Source organism: Vombatus ursinus, unplaced genomic scaffold (genome assembly GCF_900497805.2).
Source record: "Vombatus ursinus unplaced genomic scaffold, bare-nosed wombat genome assembly UNPS02009132.1, whole genome shotgun sequence".
NCBI lineage: Eukaryota > Metazoa > Chordata > Mammalia > Diprotodontia > Vombatidae > Vombatus > Vombatus ursinus.
The window spans coordinates 3,966,207-3,989,935 of record NW_020948910.1 but is presented as its reverse complement, the minus strand read 5'-3'; the positions used below and the strand labels follow the sequence as shown (position 1 = coordinate 3,989,935).

Genomic DNA, 23,729 nt, shown 5'->3' with positions numbered 1-23,729 from the left:
GTGACTATGTGGGCAGCCACCAGTTAGACATGCTTAGCCATGAGGCTTCTATACAGGCTGAGGAATGGGCCCACACAAGGAGAATATAGTGGAGAAAGAAATTGATCCCCAAACTTCCTTTCGCAATTGAATCTTACACACTTGATATCTCAACCAATTCTGACTGTCTTGTTACTCTTCTATTACGCCCTTAGTATTTCAGCCAGTTTATGAAGCTTCATTTCAGTAAACTAAAAGGTTGAGAAGTCCATAGTGAATGAAAGCTGGAACATATAAACTATGGAAAGTAGAGGTCAAAATGGGGATACATGGAAATAGGAGTTAGCACAAAAGATAGTTAGGGTTTAAGCTCAATCTCTGTAATAAGTCTTGGAGGTAGACAAATCTAGAATTACTGCTTTAGATCTCCATGCTATTATGTTTAAAGAAAAATAAAATCTAAGGTTTACTCATTGATCTCTACTAATTTAATTAATGGCAGTCATTCATCAAAAAAAAAAAGATCATTTTTCTGTTAAAACTTTGAAACCAAAAAGTTTATAAATGTCCTAATGGGGCAAAAGTACTTAAAAGGCAAAGGAATAAGTGGCAAAAGTAGCCATGGCAGCAATCTGGTGTTCAGGTATTATTTCCAATGCTGGTGTGAGCCTGGAGGTCAAGGGGTGGGTGACAGGTACCAGAGATGCCAAAGTGTTCAAATCAAGGAAGCAGATACAGGAGGAAAACAAATATGAACAAGGTTGACCAAGGCCAAGTGGTAAAAATTAAACAAAGTAGGGACAGATGATTAGGATAAGATTAGACTTTATGACCTTAGAAGTCAGAGAATCATAGAATTTCAGATTTGGAAAAGAGCTTCAGTGATGATGTAGTCTTGAAAAAGAATCCCTTCTAGCCTCTTCCTGAAATCTTACATGAGGAGGATTCCTCTACCACCTCTCAGCAGCCCTTTATTCTTTTAGATAGTTGGAATTCCTAAAAAGTTTTCCTTTACATCAAGTTTAAATTTGTCATTTGCAACACCCACAAATTTTGCCTCTGAGGCCAAGTAGAATAATTCTAATTCCTCTTGAACATTAATTCTTCGGATATATGAAAACAACAATCATGTTTTCTGAAGTGTTCTCTTTTCCAAGTTAAACATCCCCTGAAGGTTATGTCCTTTCTAACTCTAAGTCTATGGATTCTACAAAAACTGGAACTTGAGAAACCTGGGTTAAAACTAAAGGGAAGGTGGGCTGAATATATAACACATAGCTACTATAGCCAATTCTGTATCTTAAAGTAGCCATAGTGAGGACTCCAAAGATTCCTTAGGAATAACCATATTCTTAGGTGTTATTATTGCCTTAGGGCCAGATTTTTACCAAGAAAAACATTTCCAGTTTTATAACGAATAATAATAATAGCAAACCCAATAGCACTTTAAGGTTTATAAAACACTACATATATTTCATTTGTTCCTCACAACAACCTTCTGAGGTAAGGGCTATCATTATTCTCTTTTTCCTAATAAGAAAACTGAACCTGACAGAGGGTTAGAATTTAGGATTAAGGTTAGACTGAGGGTACACCCAGGGTCACATAGTTAGTCAGTGGTAGGTTTTAAACTCAGGGCTTCCTGACTCCAAGTCTAGCATTCTATCCACTATACCACCTAGCTGCCCCATTAACATAAAGTTAAGATATGTAATTTACAAAAATATTTTTCAGTGACATAACTTTTCTATACATCCCCCAGAAAGATTTTCATTCTAATTTTTGGAAATATCAAAGTAATTAATTTGCAAGCTTAGTGGAGGACTGTTCTCTCATAACTACTAAAAACTGAAATAAAATCGTAAAAATCAAGAAAAATGTAAATGATTATCAAATAAATCTAAATGATCATGTAATAAAAGCTATATTTTGTATAACCACGGAGATACCCTACTACCTATATCTCTACTGGTTTCTGCAAGTGTATATATTTTTCTAAATCTCAGACTGACTCACAAATGCTGTTTTTCCCACTGAGACAGTCATCTAACTAGTCAACTTTTTTAGCCATGCATGATAGAATATGAGGGAGGGAAGCATTGACAAGAATGCTGAAAAAAAGAGAAAGAAATCATTGTTCCTGCTCTCTTAGGATTAATGTAGGAAAGAGGCCACCAGGAGCTTCCAAGATAGGCAGGGGCTGCTAGATATCATGGCTCCCTGAAGTCCTGCAGAGTTCAAGTTATGATGTCAAGAAACAGCTTCTAGACCATATATGGATAATCTACAATAAAGATCATCAACATGTAAACAACTGTAAGTTGATTATTCTTAAAATGACAATTTGAAACTTCAAAGTCACTCACATTTTAAAGAAATTTTCATTATGTTTTATACTAAAATTGTACTTAGAAATACAATTTCACTTAAAATGCAGTGATCCATCTCAGACATAAAACATTGCCTCATATGCAAAGTTTATAGATTCAGATGGTAAAGGAACCCAATTTAACAAGTAGCAGAAGGAAAGAGCTTGGAAAATCAATGCTAATCATGACCTTTCAGAAGAGATAGCTACTCACTTATTTCCTGTTTTAAATTCAAATAGTCTGATAGCATCATTTGCCATTCAAAAAATTTTGAGAACAGCTTCTTGAGTTAATTCTGGGTAATTCCAATACTATGATTCTGTGCAAAGTACTTTAAGATGAAGGCAAATGCTTTCTGACACATCCAAAGCTACATGATTTTTATCTATCATCTTTCAATTCTTTTTGTTTCAGCACTTGCTGATTAAGTTTCTATTTTTATTTGAAAGATTTGGGGGTGATGATGTGGAGAGAATGAATTTTGTTTTTCTTTCTCTCTAAAGAAGAGCATTTTTAAATGGCCTTTATCTTCCTCTTTTACTTTGCTCATATTTTCCTGTACCCTCTCTTATCCAAACCATTTTTAACCTATTTCCTTTTCTCTCTTTTGCGTTATTACTTTTTGTTCTGCTTTATTCTATATCCTTTCCTACCTATGCAAAAAAAAAGTGTATATCATACTTCTCTTACAGCAGAGTGATAATTTTGGAAAGTGAGAATGGTCAAGACAATATTTTTATCTTCCTGAGAACAGAAAAAAAAATTACACGACTTCTGATGGTGGCCCTTCAAGCCTTAAGAACCAAATATATAGGATCAATATAAATCCAACCTCTGATTATTACAATTGATTTAATATACTAAAAATAACTTACAACCAAAATACTTTTACGTGCCATGATGATGAGGTAGGAGATTATGAAGAGTTCGGTAGACTGCCTATGACCTCACTAGGTTAACACATTTACAGGGACCGAAGAAGCACTGGCTACTAGGCTGGTTGTTTTCTTCAGAATTCACAAAACTGTTATTTCCCTGATACTACCTTCATCTATATATCAAAACCCCTGAGAAAATCTTCAGGAGTTACTGTGGCCCAATACACTTCAAAAATCCCCTATTGGGTGGCTAATCTTCTAGTGATGAATCTCTATTCTAAGTTAGTTATGCTGATTCTTAGACAAGAATCTATTGCCAGATCAACAGCCAAAGCATTTACAGCTTAGTAAGATGTACAAGATTTAGCATTAAGGTAACCAATAGTGAAGGAATTAGTATAATTTGGTCTGAAGGAGATTCACCACAGATTTAAAAAAAACTACCTAATTCAATAAAATTACTAGGTTAGATGTAAAAAACAAAACAAAGCAAAAAAACAACAACACCTGAATGTGTGTACAATATTTTTAGGTGAATAAACCCCAATAAAATCTTTTTTTTTTCTCAGTGACACATATAAAGCAAATATAAATTATATAATGAGGGAGGGGCATGAAGAGAACAGTTCTTTCAAATATCCTTTTCTTGAACAAATTTAAAGGATCATATTTCATGTGTTACTATAAAGGGGCTGGTCACAGGCTAAGATATGACTTAAAAAAAAACCTGGGGTTAATTTTCTCTAAAAAAATAAAATCAAACAAAGAAAAATCTATGTGGAAATGTCACTCAAGCTTTTGTCTTTGGTCAAAAGAATCAAGGTGGCATAACAGAAACAAAGATTTTCCTCTAAAGCTTTCTAAGAATATTCAAACTAAGGCCTTATAAAAATTAAACATTTAAGGACTGAAACACCAATTTAATAATTGCTTTTTCATATTCCTTTACAGTTGAATTTTGGTTTTTTTTTCATTCTCCCTTAGTTAGCAGTCTAGTAAGAGCATAGAATTTTTCATTCTTTAATATCAAAGGGTATATTCCCTTTTTCCCAGCTCTATGCTTTCCCCCTACTACCATCCTCCCATATCACTCATTAATAATCTAAGGCTCTTCTATTAAGAGCAGGGACGGGGGGAGGAAAGTAATGGGGAAAGGAGGGGTAAATTAAGTTGCCAGAAGTAATTTTTGCCAGATTAATTGAAGCGATATGCAATACGACAATTATCCTTTAAGAAACCAATATAAGAAGGCTACATACTAGGAGTCAGGAGCCAATATGTACAAGATGAGTGACTTTAAACAAATCACCTCAACTCTCCGGACAACAATTGCCTCATATGTAAAAATAGGAATAGGCAGATGGCTGGACTAGATAATCACTTAAGGATCTTTCAGCTGTAAGGTTTAAACTTCTGTAACTACTGGAAAAGGTACAAACTAAGACAATTCCCAAAATTTCTGCTTTAACAAAGTAAAATAAAAAGCATGACAGAGACAACTTATCATTTTTTAATTTCTTCAAAGAATGTTACAATTGCTGCAGATTAAAGTTTAAATTTCAGAATTACATGCCAAAGTCATATAATGTCAAAACCATCAAAGTTACAATTGAAAGGCAGACCCCAATATTGCATAGCATTAGATCTGACAGAAACTATCTCTGGCCCTGGGCTGTGTATACAGATGTTATACATTTATAGACAGGTTGAAGGATCTTTAGCCATTCAGAAATTTCACTAAATTCTCTCAGAAAGCTTCAATCCAATTATACACTCATTTGAAATGGCACACACAGGTTACAATAAAAGCTATTTTTCCACACTAAAACAAAATAAAAATCCCTCCTACTTCTAGAAGTCAAAAAAGGAAAGCCACCACAAGTTATTAGGAAGTTAAGATTCAACCATGCATAGTTCAAAGCTGCAACTGTTTTGGAAATACCACGGTAATAATATAGTAGAAAGGAAAACTAGCTGCCTTTTTATTGGCTTTACAAATACTGTATGCATACGATGTTTACTAGTGAGACCTATTCTTTCAGTAGATTATAGGCTAAGATCACAAATCAGAACTGGAAAGAACCTTCAAAGCAACGTACTTCCCTCATTTTACAGATGAGGAAACTGAGAACATTACTGTAAATGTATTTTGAAGAATAGTAGGAAGATGATGAATTAAGAAGTTGTAAGGAGCCTGGCTCCTTAACACTCTCAAAAATGACAACAGAAATGCCAAAAATAAAGCAAAAGTACTAGAAATTTTTGCAAGAAAAATTAAAACTCACCAAAACTACACAGAGTAAATCTTTGAAAAACAAAAAACTAGTAAGCAAGAGAGACACGGGAAAAAGCATCAGAAAAAAACTCATCCTGAAATAATATCGAAATAATATAAAAATGAAAGAACTATGAAGAGATACAGTCAACTGACTAACATACTCATATTCAGCCCTCATCTCCAACTGCCTGTTGGCCATCTCCAACTGGAGTTTCAAAGTCATCTTAAACTGAACTTGTGTGAAACTGAATGCATTATCTTTTCTCCAAAATTGACTTCCCTCCTAATTTCTCTATTTTCACTCACTTAGCTTAGCAACCTTGGATTCATTTTCAGCATCTCACTCTCACTCACACACAACCCATCTTACAAGTTGCCAAGTCTTACTGATTCTATCTCCCTGACATAGGTAGTTTCCACTCCCTTCTTTCCACTCACACTACAACCATCCTACTTCAGGCCTAAATGCCTTTCACCAAAACTATTTCGGTAACATTGGAACTGGTCTTCCTCAAGTCTCACTCCTCTCTAATCCATTGTTCACCCAGCTGCCAAATTGATATTCTTAAAACATAAGTATGGCCTACTTAAGAAGCTTGAAGAATTCTCTAAGGCCTCAAGGACAAAATACAAAATCCTCTGTTTGACATTTAAAGACCTTTACAATCACTCCAGCTTCATTTCTAGAATGATTGACTTTTATTTCTCCTTATGCACTCTACCCTCCAGACCAAAGGAAAAACAAAAGGCACAAATAGGATCATCTATTGTAACTACTTCTACTTAACATCATTTTTAAAAATATCAGCTATGGCAATAATGCATGAAAAAAAGAATGACAAAAATTGGCAATAAATAGTTTAATATAATTAACCTGTTAATTAATAACTATACCTAGAAAATACGACACACAAAAAATAAGGTAACAAATTAGAAAAAAGGGATGGGTATAAGATAAGCTCTTCAAATGACCAGCATTTTAACATATCCCTAATGAAAACCAAGAAAAAATGATAAATAAATACTATTTACAACAATAATAAAATGTATTCCATCTAAGATACAAATAAATAATATCTTTAGAAAAACATATAGATAAATGGTTTAAAGATAGTAACAGGCAGTTCTCAAAAGAAGAAATCCTGGTTATCTATAGCTATCCATATGTGCAACAATATTTACAGCCACTCTTTCTGGGGTGTCAAAAAACTGGAAATTAAGGGGATTCTCATCAATTGGAAAATGGCTAAATAAATTGTGGTATAAGAAAATTATACAAAACTATTGCACTGTAAAAAAAGAGGAAATAAATTATTTCAAAGAGACATGGAAAGAGACTAAACATTCAGATATTTACAAATAAAAAATACTGGAAGAAAATTGTGGAGATTGAAATGTTTTCTATCAAACAAAAGGAAAACATTTTAGAGACAGTATATATAGTTAATACAAAAATTAAAACATGGCAACAATAAAGTCTCAGATGTCCTATTCTGTGTATAAAAATGATAGAAGTGAACCCTATTAATAAATGTCACCAAAGAGAGATATTCTACAACATCACTTAAGAACACCTTTTAGAAGGACATAGATAGGAAAGGAAATGAATTATACCAAATCAGAATTATACCAAGATGAAACAAGCTATACATAGTAGGGAAAATGTCTTAGTTTAAAAAAAACACAACTTTTTAGTTTAAAAAAAAAAGGTATTTAAAAAGAGGGTCAACCCTTAGGGCAGCAATTAACAGGCCTGGATTTCCTGTCACATGAAACATGTCGCTTATTATTTCAACAGGGGTCCTTGGGGAAGCTAGGTGACACAGTGAATACAGCACTGGCCCTGGATTCAGGAGGACCTGAGTTCAAATCTGGCCTCAGACACATAACACTTACTAGCTGTGTGACTCTGGGCAAGTCACTTAACCCCATTGCTTAGCCAAAAAAACCAAAAACAACAATAGGGGGTCCTTTCAACTAGACATAACAGAAGTTCATAATTTCATATATAATCCCTACTTTTGCTGTCCTTTGTGTATTGAAATAGTCTTGCTTGTCAATGTTTATTAAGTTCATGATAACAAATCTGTTTAAAGAATGTCTTATAGAGTTACAGATTCGTGAGCCAATAGCTTTTTTTTTTTGGAAATTTTTTTTTAATTTTTAGGCAGTTAGGATTAAGTGACTTGCCCAGGGTCACATAGCTAGTAAGTGTTATGTGTCTGAGGCCAGATTTGAACTCAGGTCCTCCTGAATCCAGGTCAGGTGCTCTATCTACTGCACCACCTAGCTGCCCCTGCCAGTAGCTTTTAATAGCTAGTATGTATTTAAGGTTTACAAAATACTGTACATGTATATTCTTAGATGTTATTATTATTCCCATTATACAGATGAAGAAACTAAGGCTAAGAAGAAGTAAATGACTTGTCCAGGACTACACTGATAATAAGTGTCATATCTTCCCCACAGTCTTGCTTACTGTGAAACCTAGCTGCCTTCCAACTTTTAGAGCTTGAAAAGGATTTAAAAATTATCTAGTCCCACCTCTTCAGCATACAGATGAGGAAATTGAGGACCAAAGATGCTGTGTTTTGCTCAAAGCTACAAAAATAACCATCCACAATCGAAATCCAGCTATTTGCTCCAAATCTAGTCCTCCTGCTTTGCCTTCTTCCAACAGATATAACATTGGCTTTTTGGTTATATGTACATGAATCCTATTTTGCAACAAAATCCAATCATTGTTGTTCCATTTGTCAGATCCTCTAGAAATTTCTGAAGACCATAAAAAATATTAACTAATACAACAGCATGTAATAGAATGACTGTTATCAAAAGCCTTAAAAATACTCTTCAGTTGTAGGTTTCCAGATGGGTATGACTCACTTCAAAAGTCAAATATAAACTGAATGTTAATATGAGCTTTACATTTGCCATGACTTTACCAAAAATACCATGACTGGCAAAATACTGAAGTTATTAGGAATCAAGAAAGGAATGGCAGGTACAGATTTTCTTAACCCCTCAAGAAGGAAATTTGGGAGAAAAAAAAAGGAAAGGAAAAAGTAAAGACAAGAGAAGAAAAAGAGGAATGGAAAAAGGAAAGCCAGAGGAAAGGTAGAGGAGCAAGTAGGAGGAACAGGCAGGAGTGACACCATATAGTTTGTTTGCACCTGCTCAGAAGTGGAGGAGTAGAATTAAAACTTCCAAAAGCACAGAAGTCCACTTCTTCTCCCTCCAGCCCACCAGAAGCACTGACTGTACTGTTTTGAAAAGAAGATATGCAAAAATTCTAAAAGCTAGTTGGTTGAATAGTTCATTTAAGCAAATACTCTCTTAATTAAATAGATGAAAGATTCTTTGAGGGTTCCTCTTGTGAAATGAGGTTAGACACTTAAAACATAATCCTTTCAACCTGCATAACACTGTTCTTTAGCAGTGACCTCTTGGGTATGTTTGCTTGGTTTAGCATTAATTTGGGGTTTTTTTGCTCTCTAAAAATCTCAACATGTCCAGTTATGCTTTTAGTTTAAAAAAAAAGTATTTAAAAGTGGGCCAACCCTTAGGACAGTAATTAGTAGGCCTGGATTTCCTATCACATTAAGGATGTCTCCTTTTATCTCAAAGGGGGGAATTTTTTTTGAAAAATAAACATATGCCATACAACAAATACCTATGGGAGGAAACAAATTGGGGGAGATGATGAAATCACCCTTCAAAAAGCTCATTAACCAGGTGTTACAATTCAAAAATTTAGGAATGATTGCGCTAGGGCCTCTAAGAATTCAACTAAAGATCTCACTAGGTTTCCCATCTTATCTGCATATTATAGTTGTATCCTATTAACCAATGCCTGTTCCTTTTCTAAGTTAATCATTTATCTACCTGAGGCCTTCTGTGCCAAAAGATGAGTGAAGCAAACAGTTGACCCGTAAACCATTAACCTCTCTTCTGTATAGTTTGTCTGGACCTAATTCTCTGGATGTCACTCTTTTAAAATTCAATCTGTAAAGTGTTCCAGGGAAAGAAAGACATGAGACAAAAATATGATGCAAAATGAAGGCTATGACGTCTAAAAGACTTAGCTGGTCTTTAAAAGCATGAATTGCAAATAAGAGAATAAAAATTCATGGTGTTGTACAGATAGAGTGTACTGAGAATCCTTAATTATCTTTGGAAGTTGAGTTGCATTGTATTTTATATGTTCAAAGATTTTTTTTAAAAGAACATTCACTAGTATTCTGAGACCTGATTTTATTAAAGAGAAAGTAGATTTTTTCTAAGATATTTTGAAATCAACAATTTTTTAAATAAAAATTTCCTTGGAGAGATTTGGCAACACACTTCCAAAAAGGTCTGTCATTTGATACACTGTGAAGATCTACTGGCAATCACAACAACTAAAAATACTATAGTATTTTCACAAGTGAGGTTCAGACGATAGTATGCAATAGAGACTAGAACTTCTCCTTTGACTCCTGTCACCAACAAACCCTCCACATTAGGGGCATAAAAAAAAACCACAGGACAATATGTGTAATTTAAATTTAGGAATGATTCAATTAGCTATTGCAGCAGGCAAAAATCTTAATCAATAACGTTTTATTGTTAATTTAAACTATACATGAAATAAATTCTTAGCACAAATATCAAAATCATATTACATTCTCCCAGAATTCACTGTGCAAAGGATCCTCTTAGCCAAACTTATTTATTTATATCTTTGAATTTCCATTCAGAAAGTGATTCTATACATGATAATTATTTCATTATCTTGAAAAGGTTAAATTTCCCTCTAGTCTAATGTTATCTTTCTTTTTATCCCAGAATTCTTGAGGGTTTTAGAGGAATTAGAAAAACTAGGTTCTAGTCCTAGCTCTGCTATGTTGTTATCTTTTTTTTGGGGGGGGAGGCAATCAGGGTTAAGTGACTTACCCGAGGGCACACAGCTAGTAAGTGTCTGAAGCCAGATTTGAACTCAGGTCCTCCTGACTCCAGGGCTGGTTGCTCTATCTGGTGCACAACCTAGCTGCCCCTATGCTGTGTTATCTTAAGCAATTCCCAGCTGTACACACATTCAATTTTCCTTCCTACAACATGAGAATAATAATGCCCAGTGAAGTAATCAACTACTTGACAAGGTTGTTTTATCAATTAATCTGAAAGTGCTTGGAAAAGTACAAAGTATTATACAAATGGAACAATTAGTTATCTACAGAGTATAGATAAAGTTCCTTTCTCAGCACTGAACAAGTTCTCCCTCTCCCCCCAATTTCTACAAGTACTTTATCAGATTTCTCTTTTTTTGACTGTGGTGATATGATTCTGTCTGCTTAGGTGAAGATCTCACGGGACAGGCACTGTTCTCAATTTTATAGAGTATTTTGCCCTTTGTCAACTCTCCCAACTCTTTAAATGGTTCTTAAATCCTATGAGGAAATTTACAAAATTTACAGGTAGTATTATTACTATTACCATCTCTTCCTAAACATTTTTGTCTATTCATTAAAACTTCATTAGTTCAGGTTATATGAGTTAAAAAAAAAAACACTTAAGTTAGTATAACTGTGACCTATGGAAAATTTTTAAAATAAAATAAAATAAATAAAAATAATTCCTTTCAAATACTGGAGGGGCAGAATGGCATAGTAGAAGGAGCAATGACCTAAGAACTTGAACAGAATTTTAGTTCCTGCTTGGCCACCACTGTAAGCCTCAGTTACCACATCTGTAGAATGAGTTAGCCTGTGATTTTTAAGGAACTTTCCAGCTCCTTGATTCCAGGGCTAATCCTGAACAAGATTAGCCAAGTGCAACCTAATAAAAGTTCTGCTTTAAAGAAGAATGATTTCTATCATATCAAAGCACCTTACACATGGTAGAAGCCTTGACATTATAATTAAATGGTTATTTCTAACATGCTTTCAAATAATTTCATTTCTTAATTAGGTAATCAATCCTTTGATATCTTATTTATACTACTTAATATACACCTTCTTTAAAAAAATAAATTTCAGCCCATCTCATTTGTCCAAATTACCCAGAATTCCATATTAGTAAGATTTTACTACAGTCATACACCAAAACTTCTGTTTAAGGTGCTATGTGATCCTCATACACTATTACTTATTAAATGTATAGACCAATCTGCTGATACTTGGGCATTTAGAAATTTTAAGTATAAAAACTGAAATCTTAAGTCATTTTTAGATATTAAACACAAACTTATATTAGCAATATATTCAAAGCTCAAGAGAAAATAGTTATTGAGTGATTTAACATAAACAATTTGAAATAATGTACAAGAAATTGGATCTATGAATTTCTTGAACTTCTCACTGTGTGTGCATATTATATATACACACATACATATACATGTTTATACACATGTGTGCACATATATGTATTGTGTGTTCTGTCTTTATTTTGGAAGATTACATTTCATTTTAATTTTTACATCCTGCTTGTTTTAACATGAAATTTCCTGCATTATTGCTGCATGCATTAAAGATATTTATACTACAAAATTTTTTTTGTTTTTATTTAATTCATTGTTTCCTTTGTATCTTGACTTTAAATTTTAATTTAGTCCATTATTGGCTCCTCTTGAGGGAAAATTGTTTATATTGAATTTTTAATTTTGTATTTTTTGGATTTTCCTTTTATAAATTCGATATACAATTTATTTTTGAGGTACACTTTCAACTTCTTGCTATGTTTTGTTCTCTTCCCTGGATCACTAAAGTTGTCAGTTAGGTTATAAGAAGGAGAGGGGATATTTGGTTTCCTATTTCCCTCCCCCCTCCTAGTTCAGTTAATAAAGTGTAGTCAAAGTATAGGTGTTGATGTAGTAAGAAGGTGTTAATACACAGAATGCCTCATGAAGTATAAACACCTCTCTGATTGCACCAGAAAGAGTGACAGGGCTGGATGCTCTGAAAACTGGACAAACCTCTGGACATAGTTAGTATAGGTCAAAAGTAGTAGAAAGTGGAAGCAGGAACCTCCACTTAAAAACTAGAAGTTTTAAAGCTTTACTTGGGAGACCTGTCCAGGATCCTTCTGGCTGATTCCAAACACCAGGTGTTTAATCCCTTTTGAGGAAGCCTCACATATTTTACAGGCTTTTCCAAATCTGTTTGCTTTTTTTTTTAAACTAAATCTTCTTGTCCTATAATCAGATGAGTTTGGAACTCCATTTGATTACTATATGTCTTACAGAGAGAAATCTTTTTTATCCAACAAATGAAAGAAAATATTGGGGATTAAACAGATAGGTTTGATTATATTAAAATATAATATTTTGCAAGATAAAGAAAAATGAAAAACCACTCTGGGAAATATTTGTAATAAAATGTGTTTAAAAAAAAAAGACCAACAGATTTTTAAAAGAACTAATATGTGTACACATAAGGTACATAAAAATATACATATACATACACTGTGTATATGCATACATACATGCACACATACAAACACATACATACTGCCATGAAGGAATAGCAAAAGAATGTGAACAGATAATTTTTGAAGAAAATGCAATTCACACATGACACAATATTTCAATCCCCTAATAATAAGATACATATAAAATCAACAAGGGGGAAGGCAGGAGAGGAGAATAAGCATTTACGTAGCACCTGCCATGTTCCAGGCACTGTAGCAATGGGGATCCAAAAAGAACCAAAAGTTACAACAATGTAAAAGACTACTAAAAGGATGTTGAATTCTGATCCTCTGAAAAACCAGCAACTGTCTCAGAATACAGGTAATAAAACACATCTCCTTTTGCAAGAGATGATCATTGGCTTGGTTGTTTTGATATGTACCTTATCCCATTAAATTGGAAAAAAAATTAGCAAAAATGTATTTTAAAAAAACTCACTGTTGACAATACTGTAGGGATCATAGCATCATAGATTTTAGAGCTGGAAGGAACCTCTGAGGGCATCTGATACACCTTCCACATAAGGACACTTAAGCCTAGAAAAGATAAATGACTTGTCCATGATCACACAAGCAGTAAGTAGCAAACTCAGGTCCTATTATTCTAAGGGCAGCTAAGTAGTACAGTGGATAAAGTGCTGGGCCTGGAGTAAGCAAGACTCATCTTCCTGAGTTCAAATCTGACTTCAGACACTTACTAGCTGTGTGACCCTGGGCAAATCACTTAACATTGTTTGTCTTAGTTTCCTCTTCTGTAAAATGAGAGAAAGAAATGGCAAACCATTCCAGTATCTTTGCCAAGAAAATCCCAAACGGGGTCACAAAAAGTTGGACACAATTGAACCACAACAAATTATTCCAAATCCAATGTTATTTCCACTATACCAGGACATAAGAACACCATTACATGGCTGGTGAAAGTGGAAACTAGTAAATACTTTTTTAGGGAGCAATCTGGAAATGTATAAGAGTAATAAAATTGCTCACACACATTGACTCAATAATCTCATTGCTAGAACTCTGTCCCAAAGATATTATAAAATGAATAAGAATTATATTATATACATTATATCTAACATAAAATACTAACACGAACAGTGATTAGAGAATGCTAAACATATATCAATATAGTAAAATTTTGCATTGTTATAAAAAAGGATAAATAAATATTAAAAGGAAATATTCAAAGATATATATGAAGTAATGCAGATCAAGAGAAACTGAACCAGAACACCATACATACTATCTACAACTCTTTTTTTTAAGCCAAATATAATGGTATTTCATAAGGCTTCATAAGGGAACCTTTTTGGTTGATATTTCTTATTTGATAAATTCCATTATATTAAATATATGTGTAACTCCTGTTTCACCTCTTCTACAAAGGCTTATAGAAACTGTTTCTTTTTTTAAGAGGAGAAAATTTAAGAATTACAGCTGTAACTGCTATGCTATGAGGTACTTTGTTCTAGGGAGTCAGGGAAAATGTGCTTTTTAACATGGGTCTGTGAGAGGTTTATGGAAAAGACAGAAAGAAGGCAGAAGAAATTCCTTTCTTGTTAGACTTATCTTAACTATTCTTTTATGAAGAAATTACACCATAAAGAGAATTTTACAAGTAGTAAGTCTGGGAAAAAAAAAACTTAAGAATAAGGGCTTGAGAGAAGTCAAAGAGATTTTTTTTTTCTTGTCAAAGCTGGAAATAAGCTAGAGAAGACAGAAGAAGAAGATGGAGGGATCTTCTTTCTTTATCTTCAAAAAGATTTTGTTTTCCTGAATGAACTAAATAAAATAGGACTGTTCTCAAGAGTGAAGAAAAGTCATCTAAAGTTACATGAGGTATTGAGATGACTCTGGCTATGATTTTTCTCACAGCTGAAACACTGTAAACACTTGTGTTTCTTATGATTGATTTTAGTATTAACTTGTATATTCAGTAACTATAATATCATATAGAAATATTCATGACTACCATTTAGAAAGTAATCTTCTCCAGTTGAGTAAATCGTAATATTTGATAAAGCAATGACGCAATCAACAAGCACTTATTATTCCTTTACTATGTTCCAGGAATTGTGCAGAAGGACGGGGGAGGGAAGACAAAAGGGGCAGTACTAAGAAAAGCAAAAACAGTTCTTGCCCTGAAGAAGTTTATTTTTTTAATGCAGGGAAACAACATGCAAATAACAGGTATATACAATTTAAATAAAGAGTAGATGAAAGTAATGTTAAGAGGGGGAAGAATCTAGCAGCTGGGGGTCAGGGAACTGCAAAAAACTGGCAGGTAGGTGACACAGTGAATATAGCCATAGACCTGGAGTCAGAAACACCTCAGTTTAAATCCTCCCTCAGACATTTTCTAGCTGTGTAAGCCTGGGCAAGTCATGTAACCTCTGTATGCCTCAGTTTTCTCATCTGTAAAATGGGAATAATAATATCATCTACCTCTCAAGATTATTGTGAGGACCAAATGAGTTAATATATTTGTACAGTACTTTGCAAACTTTAAATCACTATAGAAATTCTGGCTATTGTTATAGTTGTTATTTGAGCTAAGTCTTGAAGGAAGCCAGGGATTCCAAGAAACACAGATGAGGGGAAGTATTACAGACATGGGGGATTGCCAGTGAGAAAACATGAAGATAGGAGATAAAACATCATGTGAGAAGAATAGGAAATAGGCCAGTGCAACTGGTTCATGGAGTGTTGAAAGTATAAAACTGGAAAGTAAGGAAGGGATCAGGTTGTGAAGAACTTTAAATACTAAAAGAAGACTTTATATTTGATGCTGATGGTAACGGAGCAACTAAAGTTAACTGAGAGACAGCTAGGTGGCACAGTGGATAGAATGCCAAGCAATCTTCCTGAGTTCAAGTCTGGCCTCAGACATTTACTAGCTGTGTGACCTTGGCCAAATCACTTAACCCTGTCTGCTTCAGTTTCCTCATCTGTAAAATGAGCTGGAGAGCGAAATGGCAAATCACTCCAGTATCTTTGCCAAGAAAACCCCAAATGGAGTCACTAAGAGTCAGACGTGACTGAAATGACTGAATGACAACAACAAAAGTTAACTGACTAGGGAGTTACACGGCCAGATCAGTTCTTTAGGAAAGTCGCTTTGGGAGCTGAGATGAGGATTCATTGGTTTTGGAAGCCCTGACATCGAGAAACTAATTAGAAGGCAATTTTGAAAGCCCAGGCAAGAGTTGAAAAGGACTTGCGCTAGGTTGATGGTTGTGGGACTCGAGCAAAGGGGAATTATATGAGATGTAGTGAAAGCAGAAACAACAAAATTTAGTGACTGATTAGGTATGTGAGGTGAGAGCGAAGTCAAGGGTGACACAGATTTGGAGTCAGGAAGGATAGCGATACCCTCCAAAGCAACAGGGAGGTTCAGAAGAGAGAAGGCCTGGATGGAAAAGGTGAGTTCCATTTTGGACATGTTGAGTTGGAGATACCTATGGGACAAACAATTCAAGATATCCAATGGTCAGTGGGTGATTAGGATTGGAGCTCAGGAGAGAAGAGAAGGTTGGATATACAGATCTGTGAATCATCTGCATAGAAATGACGACTGAACCCATAAGAACTGAGATCATCAAGTGACAGAGTATAGGGAAAAAAAAAAAGAGAAAAGTCAAGACAGAGTCTTGGGGGATGTCCGTAGTTAATGGCCATGAAACATATCAGATTCAGCAAAGGGGATTGAGAAGGAGAGGTCAGACAAGGAACTCCAAGCAGCGCAGTGTCACAGAGACCAAGAGTAAAGAGTAGCTAAGAAGAGAAGGTTATAAAGAGTGTGAAATGCTGCAGAGAGATCAAGAAAGATAAGAATTGAGAAAATGGCATTAGATTTGACATTTAAGAAATCATTAGTAACTTTGGAGAGAGAAATTTCAGTTGAATAATGAGGTCAGAAGCCGCATGAAAGAAGGTTTAGGAATTGGGTGAGACAAATATGAGTAGTTAGTGTACATGGCTTTCTCAAGGAGTTTATCCACTAAGGGGAGGAGAGATATAGGACAATAACTATCAGAAATGGTAGGAACAAAAAAGGGATTTTTTAAAGGAGGAGAGAGAAATAGGTGTGTTTGCTGAAGGCAGAGAAAGAGCTAGTCAATAGGGAGAGAATGAAGATTAGAAAGAGGTGATCTATGGGGACAAAATGGATCAAATGTGCATAGAACTGATGACCTTGGCAAGAATAAGGGCCACTCAGTGTCAGGCCCCATTTCTAAAATATATAAAGAACTGAGTCAAATTTATAAGAACATAAGTTGTTTCCCCATTTGATAAATGATCAAAGGATATGCATAGGTAGTTTCCAGAGGAAGAAATTAAAGCTATCTATAGTCATATGAAAAAATGCTCTAAATCACTATTAGAAAAATGTAAATTAAAATGACTCTGAGGTATCACATTACGCCTATCAGATTGAGTAACATGATCAAACAGGAAAATGATAAATGTTGGAGAAGATATGGGAAAATTGGAACACTAAAGCATTGTTGGTGGAGTTGTGAACTGATGCAGCCATTCTAGAGAGCAATTTGGAACTGTGCTCAAAGGGCTATACAATTGTACATACCCTTTGACCCAGCAACACCAGTTCTAGGTCTGTATCCCAAAGAGATCATAAAAACAAGAAAAGAACCCACATGTACAAAAATATTTATAGCAGCTCTTTCTGTGGTGGCAAAGAATTGGAAATATTGGGGAATGGATGAACAAATTGTGGTATATGAACGTAATGGAATACTATTGTGCTATAAGAAATGATGAGCTGGAGGACTTCAGAAAAACCTGGAAAGACTTTTATGAACTGATGCTGAGTGAAATGAGCAGAAACAGGAGAACATTATACACAGTAACAGCCACATTGTGTAATGACTGACTTTGATAGACTTAGCTCTTCTCACCTCAGCAATACAAGGATCTAAGACAACTCCAAAAGACTCATGATGGAAAATGCTATCCACACATCCAGAAAAAGAACCATGGAGTCTGAATGCAGATGGAAGCACACTATTTGCTTTCCTTTTTTTTTTGTTTTGTTTTATTTCTTCTTTCTTATGGTTCCTCCCATTAGTTCTAATTCTTCTATATACATCATGACTAATGTGAAAATATGCTTAATATGAATGTGTAAGTAGAGCCTATATCAGATTACATACCGTCTTGGTGGGGGGAGACAGGGGGAGAAAATTTTAAGCTCATAATCTTATGGAAGTGTATATTAAAAACTAAAAATAAATTAATTTTTAAAAAAAGGACAGATGCTTAAAAAAAAAGAATATGGGCCACTTCCTCATTAGAAATTGGAGTCAAAAAGGAAATAGTATGGGAAATTTTGTGAAGTACAAGGTAAGGTCCTCAGGTATCATAGAAGGCTTCAAGAGAGGCAAGAAGGTTTGGAAATGGGCTGAAGACTTTGGATTTAGTTGAATAAGTGAGATATGTTGAAGTTTTATTAAAGGCATTGTTAATTAATTGAGGAAGGTAAGTGGCACAATGAATGGAGTTCTGGACCTGAAGTCAGGAAGACCTGAGTTCAAATCCAATCTGAGACACCTACTAGTTAGACGACTTTAGGTATTTAACCTCTGCCTCTATTTCATCATCCATAAAAACAAGAATAATAATAGCATCTACCTCCCAGGGTTGTTGTGAGGATCAAATGAGATAATATTCGTAAAGTGCTTAGCACATTGCCTGGCATATACTAGGTGCCATATAACTGCTGGCAGCTAAGTGGTACAGTGGATAGAGTGCTGGGCCTGAAGTCAGTAAGACTTATCTTCCTGAGTTCAAATCTGGCTTCAGACACTTACTAGCTGTGTGACCCTGGCCAAGTCACAACCCTGTCTGTTTCAGTTTCCTCATCTGCAAAATGAGCGGGAGAATGAAATGGCAAACCATTCTAGTATCTTTGCCAAGGAAACCCCAAATAGCGTCATGAAGTGTCAAATGCGACTGAAACAATTGAACAACAACAAAATAAATGCTAGCTATTTTGTTATCATTATTATTATCATTACTAATTGATACCACTCTAGATCTTGGAATGATAAGATTAAACATAGTAAAAAGTCACATAGTAGCTGAGGATGAACTTAGAAGTGAGTTTAGTGACCCATGAAACTCTATTACATGATAGAGGTCATTCTCCTAACCTTGTTATTTGGTATAATCTTGTATCGCTGTGAGTCATGGAACGCTACAGTCTCTGAAGAATTAAAAACAAATATCACCCAGAGGGCAAAGGAGAGGCACATGGTGAGTATGAGTAGGCTCTAATACATAACAAACAAGGACTTTCCCAGAAGAACTATAGTACAGGATGTCATTAAGGAAATATAATATCACAAAAGAAAATGGGCTGGTCATTGAGGGATAACTGACAGACACCCCAAATACTCCACTGGTATCTTCACAATGGCAGAAGAAAATGAGGAAGGGTCCTAGCACATTGGCACATTAGGTGGACATGCTGTGACAAACTTCAGGAAAGAAGACATAGACACATTAAACTAAAAGGGCAAGAATGGATGCACTGTGATTGGTATAGTTAGAGAGAATATCCATCTGTTAGATCACAGATACACATAAGTATAATTTTTTTTAATTCTCCCTGTATAATTAATACTTGAGGTTGTTAAGTTGGAGATTTACTCCATTTGTTCAATTTTTGGTTAATGAGTGTACAGACCAGAACTTTTGTGCTGGCCAGAATGCTATCGAGGACCAACAATTTTGTTGCTAGCAGGTACAGGTAATAAAGGCAAGACTGTAGCACAAAGGTGAAGTCATAGCTCTAGGAGCTTCAATCAGCCCTTTTGTTCTTGACTCTAGAACTATTTGCATGGCAATCAGGGAGTACTATGAAAGTCAAGGGGAGCCTTGTAAATTCCACCACCATACAACTCTAGTGGGGTTTTTATTGGCTAGAGAGTCCAAAATGGGTTTGAGGGATGTAGAATGACTGACAATTAGGATTTTGGCAAAGGTAAAAAGAAAATTTCTAATCCCAAATTAGAGTCAGCACCAGAGAAAAAAGCTTAATCTTTCCCTGATAATCTGATGGCTTTTGCTTACTGCACCTGGTTGGGTATAGATAGGAGCTCACAGCCTCAGTTCATACACTAAAGATGTTTAACCCTCCCTTGCCAGCAAGTGGCTTACTAGACTCCATACCTCAGCCAATGGTAGCAGAGTTCAGTAAATTTCCCTTGAGGGGATGAATAGCAACCACATGTGTACCACAGCCATCAATAACATAGTAACTTACAGGAGAATTTATCCTTTGTAGGAATGGAAAGGAGAGCAGATTTTTCTTTATCACTTGATTTTGTTATGCTTCTTTATTAAATGTCTTTTGCTTTCAGCTAGTCTGTTCCATGACCTTAAAATGATAAAGACATTGATATAGGCTCATGAATTATGGTTTTGAGTGGGTGTTGATTCACATAATATCTGGAACAAAGTTACTTTCTAAGGATCCTAGTGTGGCATAGACCCTAAGTGTCAAAGACGTTTATTGTAAACACTGAGTTTATAATAAACATAATGAATTTAATTTTTTAAAAGATGGTCTTTGGCTCAAGGACCTCTTCTTATTAGGTAGAACACACATACACATGAACCAACTGATTATGTACAGCAGTGAGTGATTAAATGTCAAAAATAAGTAGTATCTGTAATATACCAAAGTAGACAAACATAAATATTATCATCTTTATGTCCCATCTAAAATTGGCTCTGATTTGCCTAGATCATTTAAGTGTTTGGATAAAGTTTTTATAGCCAGTAACAAATGATTCAGAGCATTGCCAAAGAAAATATTTCAAACAATTAAAAACATTTAATATATATTTACTGTCTTAAAAGTAACACTCTTTAACTCCAAAATTTAAAGATGCTATTATGAGTAATCATATCTTTCAAAGAATCATAGATTTGGAGCCAGAAGAGACCTAAGTCATATAAACAACTCCTCCCCTCCTCTTACAGATGAGAAAACAGACTCAGAAAAGTTAAGTGACTTGCCCATGGCTTCTAATTCCAAATCTAGTTTTCCTTCCATTGTATTTGCCTCCTTTCAATCTACTAAAACTGTATATTCCATATTCTCTCAGCAAATCACAAACGTATATAGTATAGGTTAGAATTCCCTCTTGCATTATATAATGAATTAATTTAATTTAAAATCAATTTAAGTTTACAAATGAAACAAAATTCCAAAAGAATCATTATCACTTAAAAATATTTGTACTGCAAATGCATTTTAAAAACAAACACAGCCCAATCTTAAGAAATTACAAAAATATACAAACTCCTTAACTATTATGATCCACATCTTCACTTACACTAGACTGATTTCATATTCCATCCCCACATCACTCTACATTCCAGCAAACTAGTCTACCTACTGTTCTCTGTATATGATATTCCACCTCCTGACTCCTGATACATCACCATCACCACCACTCCTGACTAAAAATTACTTGTATTTTTTAAAATTTATTTAATGATGTACATGTTGTTTCATCCCAGTAGACTATCAGTTCCTTGGGGACAGATGGCATTTTGTGTTGGTCTTTCTAGCCTCAACACCTTACAAGTAGTAGGCATTAAATAAATGCATGTTGAATTGAATTGAAAATGATACTTTATCACACCATTGTCACAGTGCTTTTATAAGATACATACACAAACATTCTATCTAATCTATATCTGGAGGGAGGAGGGAAGGAGTTATTTCCATGACAAGAGCTGTTTATATACAATAGTATCCTCTGCAAGACCTTCACAAGAATCTACTAAAAATGAAAAGGCTCAATGGAGAGTCAAAGTCAAACAGACCCAAGGTCTTTACTCCCAAAATAAGTTCAGATGTCTTATCTTGATTTTATGGATGCTGCAAAGAATGCAATTTCTGTAGGGTTCAAATATAAGAATTTTTTTGGTATTTCTTTACATAATCTAAATGATTTACAAGTGGATTATGAAGCATATAATGAATCTATCTATAGACTCTAGAATCTTTCAACCTAAGAGTGTCTCTGAAGCCAGTTATACAGCTCTCTGGATCAAATTATTCAGAATGCCTAGAATTATCTGAACCCTAGATTCCTTTCCCTATAACCTACAACTGAAAGTGCCTCCCCCAAAGCAAATTATATTAGATAGGTTGTCCTCTAGCCCTGGCCAACTTTTGTTGCCCAGAACCCTATAAGCTATTTCCATGTTCATCAAACAAAGCCCTGAGACTCAGTGGGGGGAAGAAAACAATAGTATGTAATCATTACTTCCAATGTTGGTATCACAAGTACCAACCCAAGCATTGTAAATCATAGGTAAATATGAATTTCAAAAGTCCCAATTGTGCATTTATTGTAATAAAAATAGTCTGGGTTGTGGAAGTGGAGAGAAAATATTTGAATGCAACTCAAATGTGGATAAAGAAAAATCAGCGTCTTATTCCTGTGTTTCATGGTAACCAAAGTACTGAATTTGGAGTCAGAAAAACCTGGGTTTGAATCCCACCTCACTTACCAGTTGTGTGACCCTGTCTCAATCTCAGTTTCCTAATCTGTAAAATGGGGATAATAGCAAAATTTACCTCACAAGTGAAGATCAAGTGGCATAATGTATAGAAAGCATTTTTCAAGCCTTAAAGTGTGATAAAAGTATGAGGTATTATTAATATTAACAATCATTGCAACATGATAATAACCCTGGACTTGCAATAAATGTGCCAGCAGAATAGAAGCTGAAAGGCTTCAAGAATATACAAAGTAACACAAAGTAGTTTTGAAAGAACAAAATATCAATTGGGCAGGGAGGTGTTACGAAAGGCTTAGTGTAGAACAGCAGTTTCTAAACTTATTTGGCCTACCACCCCCTTTTCAAAAAAAAAAAATTACTCAGTAACTCCCTGGAAATCTACTTTCTTTAACCCATTACCATTTTCTTTAAATTTTGCATCATTTCAAAAAATATATAAATTTTTTAAATGATACATCTTAAATTTGATAATTTATTGTAAATTTGTGGGGGCTTTTCCTGCATTAAAATTTTGATGATGCAATATTGCATCATGTATTATAGTATCATATTGTAAACAAGTCATTACACACACATATTCCTGCCGATGTATGCTAGACTTCTCTACAACATGCAATGCCCTCACCTGCCAACACTAGCCTGTTAAGACCTGTCAGTGGACTTGACCACTGATCAGTTACAACTTGCATTTTGGGTTTTTCTTTGGAAAATAATGTCATCACTACAACTTTAACTCTATTACACAACAGATGAAACATGTATGAATGGTTTTTCAAATTTTTCTTCTCTTCTTTCCTTATGCTTCCACCACCCCCTTAATTTTATTCAACATCCCCCCCCAATTGCACCCGATGGTACTATTGCCTCCTCTGGATCATTCCAGCACCCTCCAGGGGGTGGTATCACCCACTTTGGGAACCTGTACACTATAAAAGGCAGCAGTTGAACTGTGCTTTGAAGGAAGCTGGGGAGCCCCCGAGGTAGAGGTAAAGGAGTAAATTCCAGAAATGGAGACCATCTGTGCAGAAGCACATGGGCAGAGATGGATTGTTGGGTTTGGAAGAGCATTATCAACAAGGAAATAATGGAAGGTTTCATGAAAGCTTGTGGCCTTTGAGTAGGGTTTTAAAAGATGAGTAATTCAATGTGGGGGGGGAAGTGGATAGAAGATGAGGTAAAGACTGGAGAGAGAACATTCCAGGCATAAGGAAC

The 23,729-nt window shown here is 34.9% G+C and overlaps 1 protein-coding gene across 6 annotated transcripts in view; it reads right to left on the bottom strand.

Annotated features, from left to right (window-relative positions):
* The window catches only part of PLAGL1 (PLAG1 like zinc finger 1), a 138,121-nt gene that overhangs the window by 104,970 nt on the left and 9,422 nt on the right, over positions 1-23,729 (bottom strand). Inside the window, exon 2 of one of the 6 annotated variants that reach the window (XM_027850760.1) lies at positions 13,390-13,487. The exons of the other annotated variants lie outside the window; for them this stretch is intronic. The gene's annotated coding sequence lies outside the window, so the exon portion shown is untranslated. The remainder of the gene's footprint in view (positions 1-13,389; positions 13,488-23,729) is intronic. 6 annotated transcript variants of the gene reach the window in all.